The sequence below is a fragment of the Euprymna scolopes genome, chromosome 14 (assembly GCF_053919585.1).
Source record: "Euprymna scolopes isolate OS-2025 chromosome 14, ASM5391958v1, whole genome shotgun sequence".
Taxonomy (NCBI): domain Eukaryota; kingdom Metazoa; phylum Mollusca; class Cephalopoda; order Sepiida; family Sepiolidae; genus Euprymna; species Euprymna scolopes.
The window spans coordinates 20,002,062-20,016,782 of NC_136495.1; the positions used below are offsets into that span (position 1 = coordinate 20,002,062).

The window sequence follows — 14,721 nt, forward strand, 5'->3', positions numbered from 1 at the left end:
GGCCTGAGAACTACAAGATTGATTAATATGTGATTTAATTCATTATTTTGCTATATATATATATATATATATATATATATATATATATATATATATATATATATATATATATATATATATACTAGCAAAAGTACCCGTCGTTGACTGGGTTAAAAAAAAAGCCTACAGAAAATGGACTCTGATTTATAAAAGTATGATAGGTTATGAAAAGGAAGGGTTGTAAAGAGATAGCTTCGAATTTGGGGGTATCAAAACCAAAGCAAAATATGATGCAAGTAAAAATAAAATAGATAAACCCCATAATTTATTATACCATACCTGTTCACACTGAAACACTTATCACTGTACTCTGTGGATCTATATTAAAAAACTTTGTTAAACTTTGTGACATATTTCCATTCTATGGAGGTCAGGCGCGAACGAACACCCCATAATTTTATTATACCATATTTCTTCAAACTGACACATAATTATCAAAGTATACTTACGTAGATAGATATGAAAAGTCTTTATTAAAGTTTGTCCCTATTTTCATTCCATGGAGGCCAGACGCGAACGTAGATCCCACAACTTTATTATACCCTCCCTATTTAAGTTAAAACATACTTATCAAAGCATTCTTATGTACATCCATATCAAAAACACTTGTAAACGTTTTTTTTTAATTTTTTAAATTTTTTATTTCCATACTTTGTGGACGAGGCGCGTACACAGACCCCACAATTTTAATGAATCATCATTATACCAGATCAAACATACCCATTTCTGTGTCTCGATATATCTTCTATCATTATATGTGATCAGTTTTCTATAATAGTCAACCATATAGGAGCCTATTCGTGACCAGACAGACACACAGACGTTCAGCTTTATATTATAGATATATATAGTCTTGGAAGTTTTTAACAGTTCAAACTATACAAAAAAAAATAATTTTTTATCATTCGTTAGAAAACTATTTAGTCAGTAAGTCATTAAATGACCTGCAATCACTGCATCAACTTGCTCTCTCGAATTCATTATAGTACCATTTATATATTTTCCTGGTTCTAGCTTAACTTATGACTCGACCCTACATTTGTTTGAAAGTAAATAAACGAGTAATTAAATAAGTTAAACATGAACGACATCTTCAGGTAGGTAGAAGAGTAAACTACTTAGCATTTGGTATCATTTATTTATTATATGCTTGCTTTTGCCTACTTATTGTTGTTGGTAGGTTTTTTTTGGGGGGGGGGTTACACAGTGATCACCACTTATCAAGGCCCGGAAGCCACTCAGCGATAAGGGTTATTACAAGTACATTACGTTAGTGTGGAGATTTGATGAAGTGTTTACTTAAGGGGGCGGTTCATTAGGAATTTGTTAACATTGGACTTGAAGACATCCAAGTTGTAGCTTAAATGAAAAATGTCCAGTTGTTCCGCAACAACGAATAGAAAATTTTGAACTGCACAATTATATATTTTGTGAGAGCCAGAAAACATCGAGAAATACGTTTTGTCTCCATAATTAATGGTCAAGGGCCTTTTTGGAAGTCGGCTCAACTTTAAAGACACATTGTTCAAAAGTAGGTTAGATCAGGTATGTAAGACTTCTGTAAAAAAAATTTTTTAAGCCTGTGTTAAAGAGTTCATTCACATGACGACTTCAAAAAATATTTGTTGACATTAGACTTAAAAATGACAATGTTTTAGTTTGTAAGAAAACATTCCCGAGGTAAAGTGTCCCTCAAGTGAAAAGTTCTTGGAAAGAAACTCTGCTCATGGAAGTTCTGTTTGATTTTAGGTACCCGGAGAAGAGAAAGAGGGAAGTTCTTTACAGTGGTTGTAATATGACGAGTTCTTCCTATAGATGTCGTATGGGGAAAGAAGTAGACCCTGAAGATCCATCACACAGTAATTATCGAAATACCGATATAATATATATATATATATATATATATATATATATATATATATATATATATATATATATATATATATATATATATATATATATCCAAGGTGACAAAAAACAGAGGACATTCAATTGTCTTTCTGAGCATTTTACAGTCAACGGAGAAAAAAGGCTAGTTATGGCCAAAGTTTTATTTCATTCGGACAAAACACTAAGAAACGGACCCTAATTAGAGTGGGGCCCATTTTTTGGGTCACCCTGTATATATATACATATATATATATATATATATATATATATATATATATATATATATATATATATATATATGTTACCTACAGACACTAGTGTTTTGCTTTTCGAGAATCAGCAGTGCAGGGAGTTACGATTACAACCGGTCAAGATATTTGAACCCGGCCACAAAGCCATCTCTGGCTCTATTAGCAAGGAACAAACCGCACGGTCGACGTTAACCGCGAGAAACAAAGTTGAAATTAAAAATTATATAAAGCGTAAATGTCAAGACGGCGAGAGTGATCTTCTGATTATAACATCTGCGTATGTGAGCTTAAGTGTCCGACTTTAATTTCAACTTAGAGTGCTCAAAATTAAGAACCGAGTTCTTAAAGGGGCTGGCATAATTATTCATCATGATCTGCGGTGTGTGTGTGTGTGTGTGTGTGTGTGTGTGTGTGTGTGTGTGTAATTAGATTGCTATGGTTACCAATATTAATCCAATGAACCTCTTTCTTTAATAACAAGTAAAGTTGTGGTAATGCCTAATTTTCATTATGTATAAACAAACATATGTGTGTATATGTTTCAGTTTCGAAGTCCAGCGTCATCAGCTAGCTCCGATGCATTTAAAAGAAATCGCAGCTGAAACATGTATGTACATATGTAGTCGATAATACTTTTAAAAATAAAAAATCACACACACACACACATATATAACTACTTAATTTACTCACATAAAATTAATATACGAAAGTATAAATTTATACGTAAACTTTAAGTATTTACTTCGAAAGTTCTCGATACGTAGGTATATATATATATATATATATATATATATATATATATATATATATATATATGTAAATGAAAGTGTCTGTCTGTGTGTGTCTGTGTGTGTACATTTCCCTACGCAATAACTCTGTCAATTTTTAGTCTACAGACTTGAAATTTTATATACAGGGTACTGAGATTTGGGAAAATCGATGTGATCGGTTTTGAGCCAGAAAGTTGGCGATTAAGGGGTCAAAGTTCAACGATGTGACCTTTGAGAACTCTACCAAACTCCTCCGACAATTTTGGATCTACACACTTGAAATTTTAGATATAGGTTCCTTGGACATGTATCCAACTTAATAACTTGATTTGAGGCCAAAACAATAAATGTTAAGGGGTCATAATAGGGGTCAAAGTTAAAAATTGACCGCTTTTTTTTTTTTTTGCTGAACATACACCTCCAAATACCCGGGCAACGCTGGGCACCCATGCTAGTATATATATAAAAGTGAACGTGTCTGTGTGTGTGTCTGTGTGTGTACATTTCCCTACGCAATAACTCTGTCAATTTTTAGTCTACAGACTCGAAATTCGATATACAGGGTACTGAGATTTGGGAAAATTTTTGTGATCGGTTTTCAGCCAGAAATTTGGCTGTTAATGGATCAAAATTCAACGATTTGACCTTTGAAAGCTCTACCAAACTCCTCCGACAATTTTCGGTATAAACACTTGAAATTTTAGATATAGGTTCCTTGGACATGTATCTAACTTAATAACTTGATTTGAGCCCAAAAGAATAAATGTTAAGGGGTCATAATAGGGGTCAATGTTTAAAAAAATTGACCGCTTTCTATCGGAATCAAATGCACCCGGAAGATAAAACATCATCCGTAGATACATCTCCCCTGTAGACAACAATAACATTCGATTCATCATTTACTATAAAAAAAATTAAAAACTCAAAACCTAGTTATTAAAAATAATTACTCCCCTCCACTTAAACCACTAGAACGGATCAACGTCATCTATCAGTTTAAATGCCCCTTGGGAGAATGTAACTCCTTTAACAACAATGCAACTAATAGTTGCGTTGGCCATATCATGCCGCCTCCCATGCGATAATGTCGAATCTAGTGCGATCTTCCAACATTTACATAAAAAAAACATCACTCAAATTTTAGAGTAATTTTAGTCAACAACAGAAAATTTTTAGAGAAATTTTACAGAAATTTTAATCAACAACACCAAAGTATTACATCAGGAAACGAACGTAAAAAAAGTCAAACAGGCTATTTATATCAAGCGCAAAAACCGACTTTAAATCAATTTCACAATAGTACCTACTTACTCAAATGCTTAACATAACTCCTTCTTCTACCCCACACCCACATGTCCCTGCCACTCATCCTAGAGCGGCATGCCCTCCTCACTTCCCCTTACACACCAACCCCTCTACCGGAGTTAGCAGTCCAACGACCCTCGCTCACATTCCATTTAATACTATTTAAGTCGATCTGTTATAAATTCCTTATTCTTTACAGAGACCAACACACTTTCCTGGTGATGTAAATACGATATCACGAAAAGTTAAAACCGCGGACATTTCGAGAAGGAAAAATGCTTGGACCATACATCCATACTTCTGATGTATATACAAAAAAGATATTACGAAAAATTGAAAAAATAAAAAAGGATCACTAAACAGACGCTTTCTATTATTTTTAACAATGTCTGCCTGAATATATATATATATATATATATATATATATATATGGAATATGTTTCTTCAATTATATTTCACTTTTTATTCATACTAATCATTTATTTTATAATGCTCGGTGTAATTACATAGCCTATACAAATAAATGACAAAATCTATATTACAAATCTCAATATGTTGCTCATCTTACAATTTATTCTTTTTAGTATGTTGATATGCACAATTCTTAACACAATTCTTGTTGCGTAGCGCAAAATACCCCATTTAATTATTATATCATACAATGAATTTATTTTGCCCTTAACTCATCAGAAGAAAAAGCACTTATCAATTTTAAAAAGAAAATAAATGCATATGGGCATGGTTACGAAGCTCTAAAATTGTGAGAGAAGATGTGATTGCTATTTTTCTATTTTATTACGTCATCTTTATTTGTTATATGTACATATGGGTTTGTGTGTGTATGTGTGTGTGTGTGTGTATTATATGTTATCTTAGTTTTGAATGTTTAGCTGCTGAATACATGTATAGAAGGAGGTACAGTTCAAACCAATAAAGTATCTTGAGGCCTAATTTGTTGATGAAAAGTAAATATATTTTTCGCGCCAAAAACTCCTTAAAAAAGTGAAATCACTTTCAACCATTACTGAATATTGAAGCTTAGAGGTGATGATGTCAAAAATGGTATATTTAAGAGCAAATAATTTACATAAGTTTATCAAATAAACAGAAAAATCTCAAATAAAATAATTGTCTCAATCTAGAAGGATTTCACGTGTTTTTCATAAAATAAATACGAAAAACTAACTACGTAGAATAGGTTTTATTAAAAAGAAAAATGTTCCCGCCCCACACACACACTAAACTAGACCCTTGGGTCGACCTTTCTGATTTGTTATTCTCAAGTTTGAAATCGCGCACTCACTGAATCGATCTACGTTTTAAGAATGCATTATTTATCCTATTTACTTGCCTCCCAACGAAGCATATTTAGTCCCCCGACAAAAGGGGGGGGGACCTGTAAATTCAACCTTTCCCGTTCTCCCGTTAATCAGTTCATCTGTCCGCACTTTTCTCAATAACTACGCCTTGGAATCTTTTGAAATTTTGCACAAACATTAAACATGATATGAGTAAAAAAAAAAGTAATAGAACGGATTTTCCAGGAAAACTCCGGTTACCCCCCCCCTTTGGGTTAAAATGGCTAAAATTGATACTTTTGTGCTTATTAAATAAAATTGATGCCTTGGATTTTTATAAAACTTTCTGAAAAGTTGTAACTAACTGATTTCTATATAATTTTGTTTGTCTATACTTCGCAATAACTCTTGGGTGTGTTCCCAGGGGCTCTTTTAGGGCTAATAAAAACACTCCATTTTTGGGACTATTTTACCATGTTTGTCTATACTTCGCGAATTTTCATCTGGCACGATTAAGTTTGAAACTGCATTTGTCATCAGTCCATCAACTTTATATTTGAAAAAGAACTTTTATCTATCAATCACACTTACACTTGACATAATATTTTACTTGTGTCTCATGGCTACATTTGAAATAGTATTTTCATCTGTCTGTCACTCTTATATATGAAAAAGCATTTATAACTATCCGTCAGGTTTAAATTTGAAAATCACTTTCATTTGTCTATGGTATTTACTTTTCGAAATAGAAAATCGTCACGCTTAAATTTGGAATAACATTTTAATCTCTCCGTTACTTTCAATTTGAAATATCTTATTTGCTCGCTATGTTCATATTTGGAAAAAAAAAAAACTTTTATCCGTCCGTTATTTCTACTTTGAAATAATATTTCATTTTCTCGCTATGTTTATATTTAAAAAACACAAAAAAACTTTTATCTGTCCGTTACTTCTAATTTGAAATAATATTCATTTGCTCGCTATGTTTATATTAAAAAAAAACTTTTATCCGTCCGTTACTTCTAATTTGAAATAATATTCCATTTGCTCGCTATGTTTATATTTGAAAAAGAATTTTTTATCTATCCGTTACTTCTAATTTGAAATAATATTTCATTTGCTCGCCATGTTTATATTTGAAAAAAAAATACAACTTTTATGTGTCCGTTATTTCTACTTTCAAATAATATTTAATTTGCTCGCTCTGTTTATATTTGAAAAAAAAAATGTTATCTGTCCGTTACTTCTAATTTGAAATAACATTTCATTTGCTCGCTATGTTTATATTTGAAAAAAAAAGCCCTGTTATCTCTCCGTTATGCTTAAGTCGCAAATAGCATATTCGCCTGTGCCTCAGCGTTAAATTTGAAATAGCATTTTCATTTGTCTGTTACTTCTAAATTGGAAATAGCAATTACAAATTTTCATGTGTATATTTTTTTTTACTTGGGAGTCACCGCTTATCAAGGCTCGAAGGCCACTCGAGGATACGGGTTAATGAATTTAACATGGTAGTGTTGTAATAAATAGTGGTGTAAATTAGATTGAATTTGAGTATTTATGGGGACGGCTTTACAAGAACTTGTTTGCATTGGATTTGACGATTACCATGTTGTATTCAACTGGGAAGCAGCTCAGCGGATCAGTGTTCCAAACGCGGAAAGTTCTTGGAAAGAAGCTTTGTTCATGGAATCTGCGTTTAGATTTAGGCACAGATACAGTGTGGGGGAAATCATACATAGTGGTTGTAGCTAGTCGAGTGTTTTTTGTGAAAGTTTTAAAATAGCATTTTATTCCGTCATTTTTAAATATGAAATAGTCTTTTCATTTGTCTGTTATGTTTGATTTGAAAAAAAAATTGTCATCTGTCCGCTACGTTTAAATTTGAAATTGTATTTTCCTCTCTCCGTGACGTTCGAAACGCACAGATTGCACGTGTGCATCTTAAGAACAATTGAACGCATATTTCGTTAGGACTAACTAAGGTGAGGCAATCACGTGTGCGCGCACTGCTAATAAATAGCGAAGCTATATTATTTTTTCAAAATTGATTTTCTACCAGTGGCGATTCTCTTGTACAAAATGACCAGAAACTGAGATGCTTAATCTAAATAATATCTGATAATAATTAAAAAAAGAAAGGAAATAATTTATTTCACCGTTAATATAGCCACATAATATTATATTATTATTGCATACACATTGTTATATTATTATTATTATTATTATTATTATTATTATTATTATTACACATACTTATACGATGGTCGGACCAAAAGTAAAGCCTATTATTTTTTAACTGAAAAAGTTGAAGAGCCACGAAGACGGGTGTGGTACCATTAAGACAAGTGAGCTTTATGCTCCAGAATTTATTTTTTCTACATAGTAACTATCATGCTCCGTGCATTTTGTCGGGAATTCAATGACGCTTCTATGCTTCTGACGCACGTCCATGACAGAGGTACTTTTATTGGAGTCTAATATCGTCATTATCTACAACAAAAATGTAAAATTTCCAGGTTATGAATGCATAAGTTTAGTCATCATAACAATGCAGTTTGCAATCCCATTCTGATCCATTTACTCGGAATTTAAAAATAGGAGGCATTACCTTTGGAACGGCCCTCGTCTATTCCATTATAATTTTACTAAAACAGAACGAATGAAAAAAGGAATAGAGATAGAGATTTTTTTTCTTATAGATTAGTTTTGTCTTTTACTTATCGATTAATTTTGTCTTCTTATTGATTGATTTTGTCTTATTGATAAATAGCAAGAGAAATAGGGAGAGATGGGTGTTTCTCCAGTTTCGCATCGATCAATTTTGTTTCAATGATTTCAAGTAATAGATAGTAATTAAATAGCGAAGTAATAGCGAACAGTCGAATGTTGCTTGTGTCATAATAATTTACTAGTTCTATAATAGTTTACTTTTTCTGTCGTATTTAAATTCTAACAATCTGTAAAAAAAAACTAGATAGATTAAACAAAAATATATACGTATACATGAATATATATAGAAACAATTTTGTGTTTACTGTAAACTTTTTACGCAAATATTATGCAAGTATAAATCGTGTATAATATCTGCATGAATATAATTACACGTAATAGTTAACTAAAGATGATCACTCCATAAGAAAACCGAGGAAACTAATAGGGAATTAATTTAAATGAATATTTAAAAGAATATGCAAATTAGCTAGATCTTTTGCTAGTTAATGCAATTCCACAACCCATATATGAGAAAATTGTATTTTCTTTTTAAATAAATAGAAATGAGGGTTTTTAATATAAATATCAATACACACAAAAGAAAAACGAATTTATAAGAGTATAGATAGATAGATGGATTTGTTAAACAAAAATATATACGTATACATAAACATATGTGGAAACAATTTTGTGCTGACTGTAAACTTTTTTACGCAAATATTATGCAAGTATAAATCATGTAGAATATCTGTATGAATATAATTAAACATAATAGTTAACTAACGATGATTATTATCACATTAGAAAACCAAAGCAAATAATAGGGAATTAATTAAAATGTATGTTTAAAAGAATATGCAAACTAGCTAGATCTTTTGCTAGTGAATGCAATTCCACGACCCATATATAAGAAAATTGTATTTTCTTTTTAAAGAAATAGAAATGAGGGTTTTTAATATGAATATGAATACACATAAAAGAAAAACGAATTTATAGGAGTCTCTCTCTCTCTCTCTCTCTCTATATATATATATATATATATATATATATACAGATAGATATAAAATATTATATCCGACCACTCTTAAATGGTCTATCCCTTCGTTGCTCCCTTCGTTTTCCCTCCCTTTCTTTAAATAAATAAATAAAATATAATGTTAAATAAATAAAATATAATATTAAATAAATACAAAAAAGGTTGCTGTAAATTTTATCAATTACTCGTGGGTGTACCCGGCGTTTCCCGATTGTTTGGAGGTGTGTGTGTGTGTGTGTTAGGGGGGGGGGGTAAAGTGAAGAATAAGAGAAGTAATAACCCTGTTATAATAGAAAAAAAAATAAACGATGTTAAACTTCTTCAAAAAAGTCGGCAAAATTGTTTCCATATATATTCAAAACGAAAAAAGCGAACAAACATAAAACTTCTTTAAAAAATAAATCGGAAAAACAAAAAGCAAAAATCATGGAAAAACGTGTTCGGAAAACCGCAAACAAAAATGACACAGCGAAAAGAAAAAAATAAATAAATAGCATAAGTAACTCGTCGATTCGGTTAATTCCAGTTTTTTTTTAAGCAACTACGAAGTAACCCTTCGATTCGGTTAATTCCAGTTTTTTTAAGCAACTACGAAGTATAGAAAACTCAAACCGATGTTCCTTCGTAACTGTTCCTTGTGAACGATCCCGCAACGGTGTTAAGTGGTGGCGGTGGAAGGAAGAATTTATTAGAGAGAAAAGAATTTACAACTTCCATTGAATTTAACCGATTTTGGCCGTGAACTCTCAGCATGTGTATTTTTTATAAAAAATCTAACCATTAACCCAAACCGTAACAGTTTCATTTAATTATGTACGAGCACAAGAGTGTAAAACAGAAAACAGCGTTATACACAATTTCTCCGATGAAACGTAGCTCATTATTTGGTAAAAGCATATTCATAATACATATATATTTACATGTACGTATTATATATATATATATATATATATATATATATATATGTATATATATATATATATATATAATTGATTAGTTTTTTTTGGAAAAAGAATTCCAGCAGAGTGCTCAATTAAAAGGAAAATAGCTGTCCATTAGAGGGTAATTGTAAAGCTGAATCCCTTGTCTATGAGGCCACAGTAACGGAACAATCCACAAATATACCGGAAATATATATAGGTATGACAAAAGGCCAATTTAAACAAAGATATTATGCACATATGAGCTCCTTTAGAGCTAAAACAAGGATGAATACAGCATTAGCTACCCGCGTGTGGGAGCTTAAAGAAAAAAATACACCCTTTTCCATAAAATGGAGAAAAATAGAGCATAGACCAGCATACGTCCCGGAATTAAGTCAATGCTCACTCTGTAACGCAGAGAAATACTACATCCTCCGGTCCATTCATGACCCAAAAATAAAATGTTTAAATGTGAGGAGTGAAGCTTTGAAAAGTTGCATACATAGAAGGAAGGGGCTCCTAATAAATTGGATCAATGAAAAGAACAACACTTAGATGTTGTTTATATATATATATATAAGGAAAAAAATTGTAAATACATAAATAATTAGTCGGTAAACTTGGATTTTAATCGCAATTATATTATAGATTTTTAATTAATGTCATATATATAAAAAAAAAAAAATTATATTTTATAAATGTAATTTATAATCTATTTCGAATTTAAAACTATAGAAAAATATAATAATGTTAATAAACTAGGGAAATCACTTAGGATAGATAAATACTCACTTCCCCAAACCTTGAAAGATTTGGGTTTTTTAAAAATAATTTTTAAACGTATTTCGAAATTTTTAAACGTGATTCGATATAATTAAAAATATATTTTTAAAACTTTAAACGTATTTTTGGAAATTTTTAAATGTTCGATATAATTAAACGAATTTTTAAGTTTTTAACCGATACCAATACAGATTTTGAAGTTTTTATACATAAGGAAAGAGATTTTGAAATTAAATGGGGTTCAAATTAAAATCGATTCATAAAAAAAAACATTTTTTCGAAATTAGATCTTAAATTTAAATAATTCAAAGTTGAAAATTAGGTATTACATTACCCGATATATATATATATATATATATATATATATATATATATAGATAAAAAAAAGGGGGGGGATTAAACAAAACGAGATTTGAACGTGGATTCGCGCGGTATATATACTTCACACTTCCGGTTATAAGATAGACGAATATTGGCTGAAGAGAGCTTGATAAGGATACCTTAAACGGGCCTTATTATCGGGCTTGAAACCGACGGTACCAATGACCTGTCTCAACTAACAACTTTCTGTACACAAAATATATATATATATATATATATATATATATATATATATATATCATTAGTTAATCTTAAAACCAAAAAGGGAATAAATTCATATGCACATATTTTTCGCTTTTTATTTTTTTTATTTTATTTATTATTTATTTTAAGCAAAATATTAATTCTAGGGCGATATATTGTTTCATGTATCGATTTTCAATATTTACTTCAACATTGATCTATACGTGAGTAGAGTTTTGAATTTTATTAAAAATTCAAAGATGGCGTAATTAAAAGAAAAACACAATTGCAACTTCTCTTCCGATTTTCGGATTTTGTAATCCTGCCTATGTTCCTTTATTTTCTTTTAAAATTGATGAGTTTCTATTCTTCTGATAAGTAACGGTGTAATAAATTTAAAAGAAAATGAACAATCCGCGCTGCGAAACAGGTGCTGTCAAGAATTGAGCAGTTTTACATGCCAAAAGAAATAAACAATAAGATGGACAACATCTTGAAATTTGGACTATAGACTTTATATATATATATATATATATATATATATATATATATATATATATATATATATATATATATATATATATATATATAATTTTTGGTTGTTCTTGATCTTGTAAACTCTGCTTTCGTATAAGCTGTATCGTTTGAAGAGGTCTCTAGTTACTAAAAAGAAGCTTGCTTAAACATGCTCATGACTGTGCAGCAACACATTACTGCTTATGTAAAAACAAATATAATATATATATATATATATATATATATATATATATATAAACTAGCAGATATACTCTACGTTATCGGTATTCAATGAGGATAATTATGTACTTTCATCTGCTCAGAACGCCGTATTACCTTGCAGTGACGTTGGCTAACTGGTAAAAGTACCAGATTGAAAATCTAGGCGTGTTAAGTTCGAATCCGGTTAATTCCATTGAAACACTTGCATCAAAGTCACGCCTGTTTTCGTGTCTCATTCATTGAAGATCATTTAAATAATAATTTGTTTTACTGCTCCTCCTCACCTTTTTTCACCCCTTAGTATAAGCTGAAGAAGCTGAAATGTTAAAAATAAATTAAAATTGTTTAAAATTCATTAAACTCTAATGTACGTAATTGAAGTATTCAGAATGTTCTACCGCTTTATAGCTACTTAGCGATGGAGCCACATAGATATTCGACATATATGGATTATTGAAGAGATTTGGGACTACTTCAAGTTTTACTCAATGAAATTTCTACAAGAAATATCACTTGCATCAAAATGGGATATATATAAAGCTTTAAAAGGAGTTCCATTTAAAAAGGTTCCATTGATTAAGGGAGCACTTCAATATTCGAGATTACTACTATTTTCTTTCCCAGAAAATGTTATTCGTATGTTATAAAATCTGATTAAAATTTTATTAAGAACAATGATGTATTTTAATAAAATGGAGCCTCCAGGTCGCCCTCGACTATGGTCGATCTATGTATGTCTATCGTTATAAAATCCTTAATATATTCATATATTTGTATGAACAAAATTCACTCTAAAACTAATAAACAGGCCATTATAAAATTTGGAACGAACTCTTATAAGTAAGATGCCCAAGTGTGACTATATTTAGTTTAATACAGTTTATGCAAGGTATAAAAACAGGCCGGAAGCCATTAATAAAAATTCAGATTTTTGTAAAATTTAAACGATAAGTATCAGGCATCAATCCATCTATATATCTATAAAAGTGAATTGTCTCTGTGTGTGTCTGTGTGTGTGCATTTCCCTGTCAAACTACTCTGTCAATTTCCAGTTTACTGACTCCAGATTTGACATAAGAGGTATTGAGCTTTGGGAAAATCATTTTAATTTGTTTTCGGCCGAAAATATGGCTGTTAAGAGGTTACAGTTCAACGATTTGACTTTTGAAAACTCTAAATAAGTTCTCCGCCAATTTTGCGTCTAAACATTTTACTTTGTAAATGTAGGTTACTTAGACATGGAGCAAACTTTTTAATTTGATTTGAGCCCAAAACAATAAATGTTCAGAGGTCAAAATTCATGTCAAAGTTAAAAAAAACATTTTACCTCTGTGGTCTCTACAAAATTACTCAGCCAATCTCTGGTCTAAAAATTGTAACTTTTACATAAAGTGTATTCAGAAAAAGGGCAAGCTTTTTAATCGGGTTGTGGCTGAAAATTTAGCTGTCAAGGGGTCAAAGTTCAAAAGATTTGACATTTACTGTCTCTAGCAAACTACTTTTTGGTTTAAACATTTTAAATTTTACATAAAGGGTATTCAGACATGCAGAAAGTTTTTTAATTAGTTTTGGGGCAAAAATTTGGCTTTCAAGTTGAAAGAGTTGACATTTGCAGATTCTACAAAACTCCTCCGCCAATTTTGGGTCTAAACACTTGAAATTTTAGATGTAGGTTTCTTGGGCATGCGTTACACATTTTAATATATATATACATATGCACATAACGTTATGAACAGTACAGAGGGCCCGAGCAAGGCTGGGCTAAACTGCTAGTTAATAAATATTCCTCAAGTTTCAGTTTATTTTGAGTGTTCTAAAGAGGATGTACGAAGCATAATGTGGGATTAAACACCCATTTAAAAATTTTAAAATATCAGCCAAACATTAAATTAACCTATCAATAAAGTAGCACGATCCCTTCTCTAAATGGCACGTGAATAGGTGTGTCATTTTCTGACGATTTAACAAAATGATTTTTTAAGATATGGTTTTATATCATAAAAAATTAAATTAGAACTAGGAACAGTACGATATGTAAAATCGGTTGTTTGTTTGTTTATGTGTATGTTAAATCGTATATGCGAATGTTTTATATTTTTCGTTTTCGAAAAAACGAACTTTATTCTTTTTCTAGTGTTAATGTTCATACGTTTAACTGCTGATCGTGGTGTATTCCGTTATTACGTAGAATCAAGCAAGGCAGGGGAGCGATCGTTGATTTAAGTTTCTAAGTTAACATTATAAAGTAGTATCTGACTGTATCTAAGAAGGCGAACACTTTTTTGGTGACATGTGGGGAAATGCATGTCTATGAAAAATATAACGCGGTGATTTCAGGTTGCGTGAGAGGAGTAAATTTAAAGAGGGAAAAATTTTCACTACTAACTATGTGGGATTACGTATTTGATT

The 14,721-nt window shown here is 30.8% G+C and overlaps 1 protein-coding gene across 1 annotated transcript in view; it reads left to right on the top strand.

Moving 5' to 3' along the window:
• The window catches only part of LOC145292889 (uncharacterized), a 155,456-nt gene that overhangs the window by 1,638 nt on the left and 139,097 nt on the right, over positions 1-14,721 (top strand). The gene's annotated exons all lie outside the window — the stretch shown is intronic.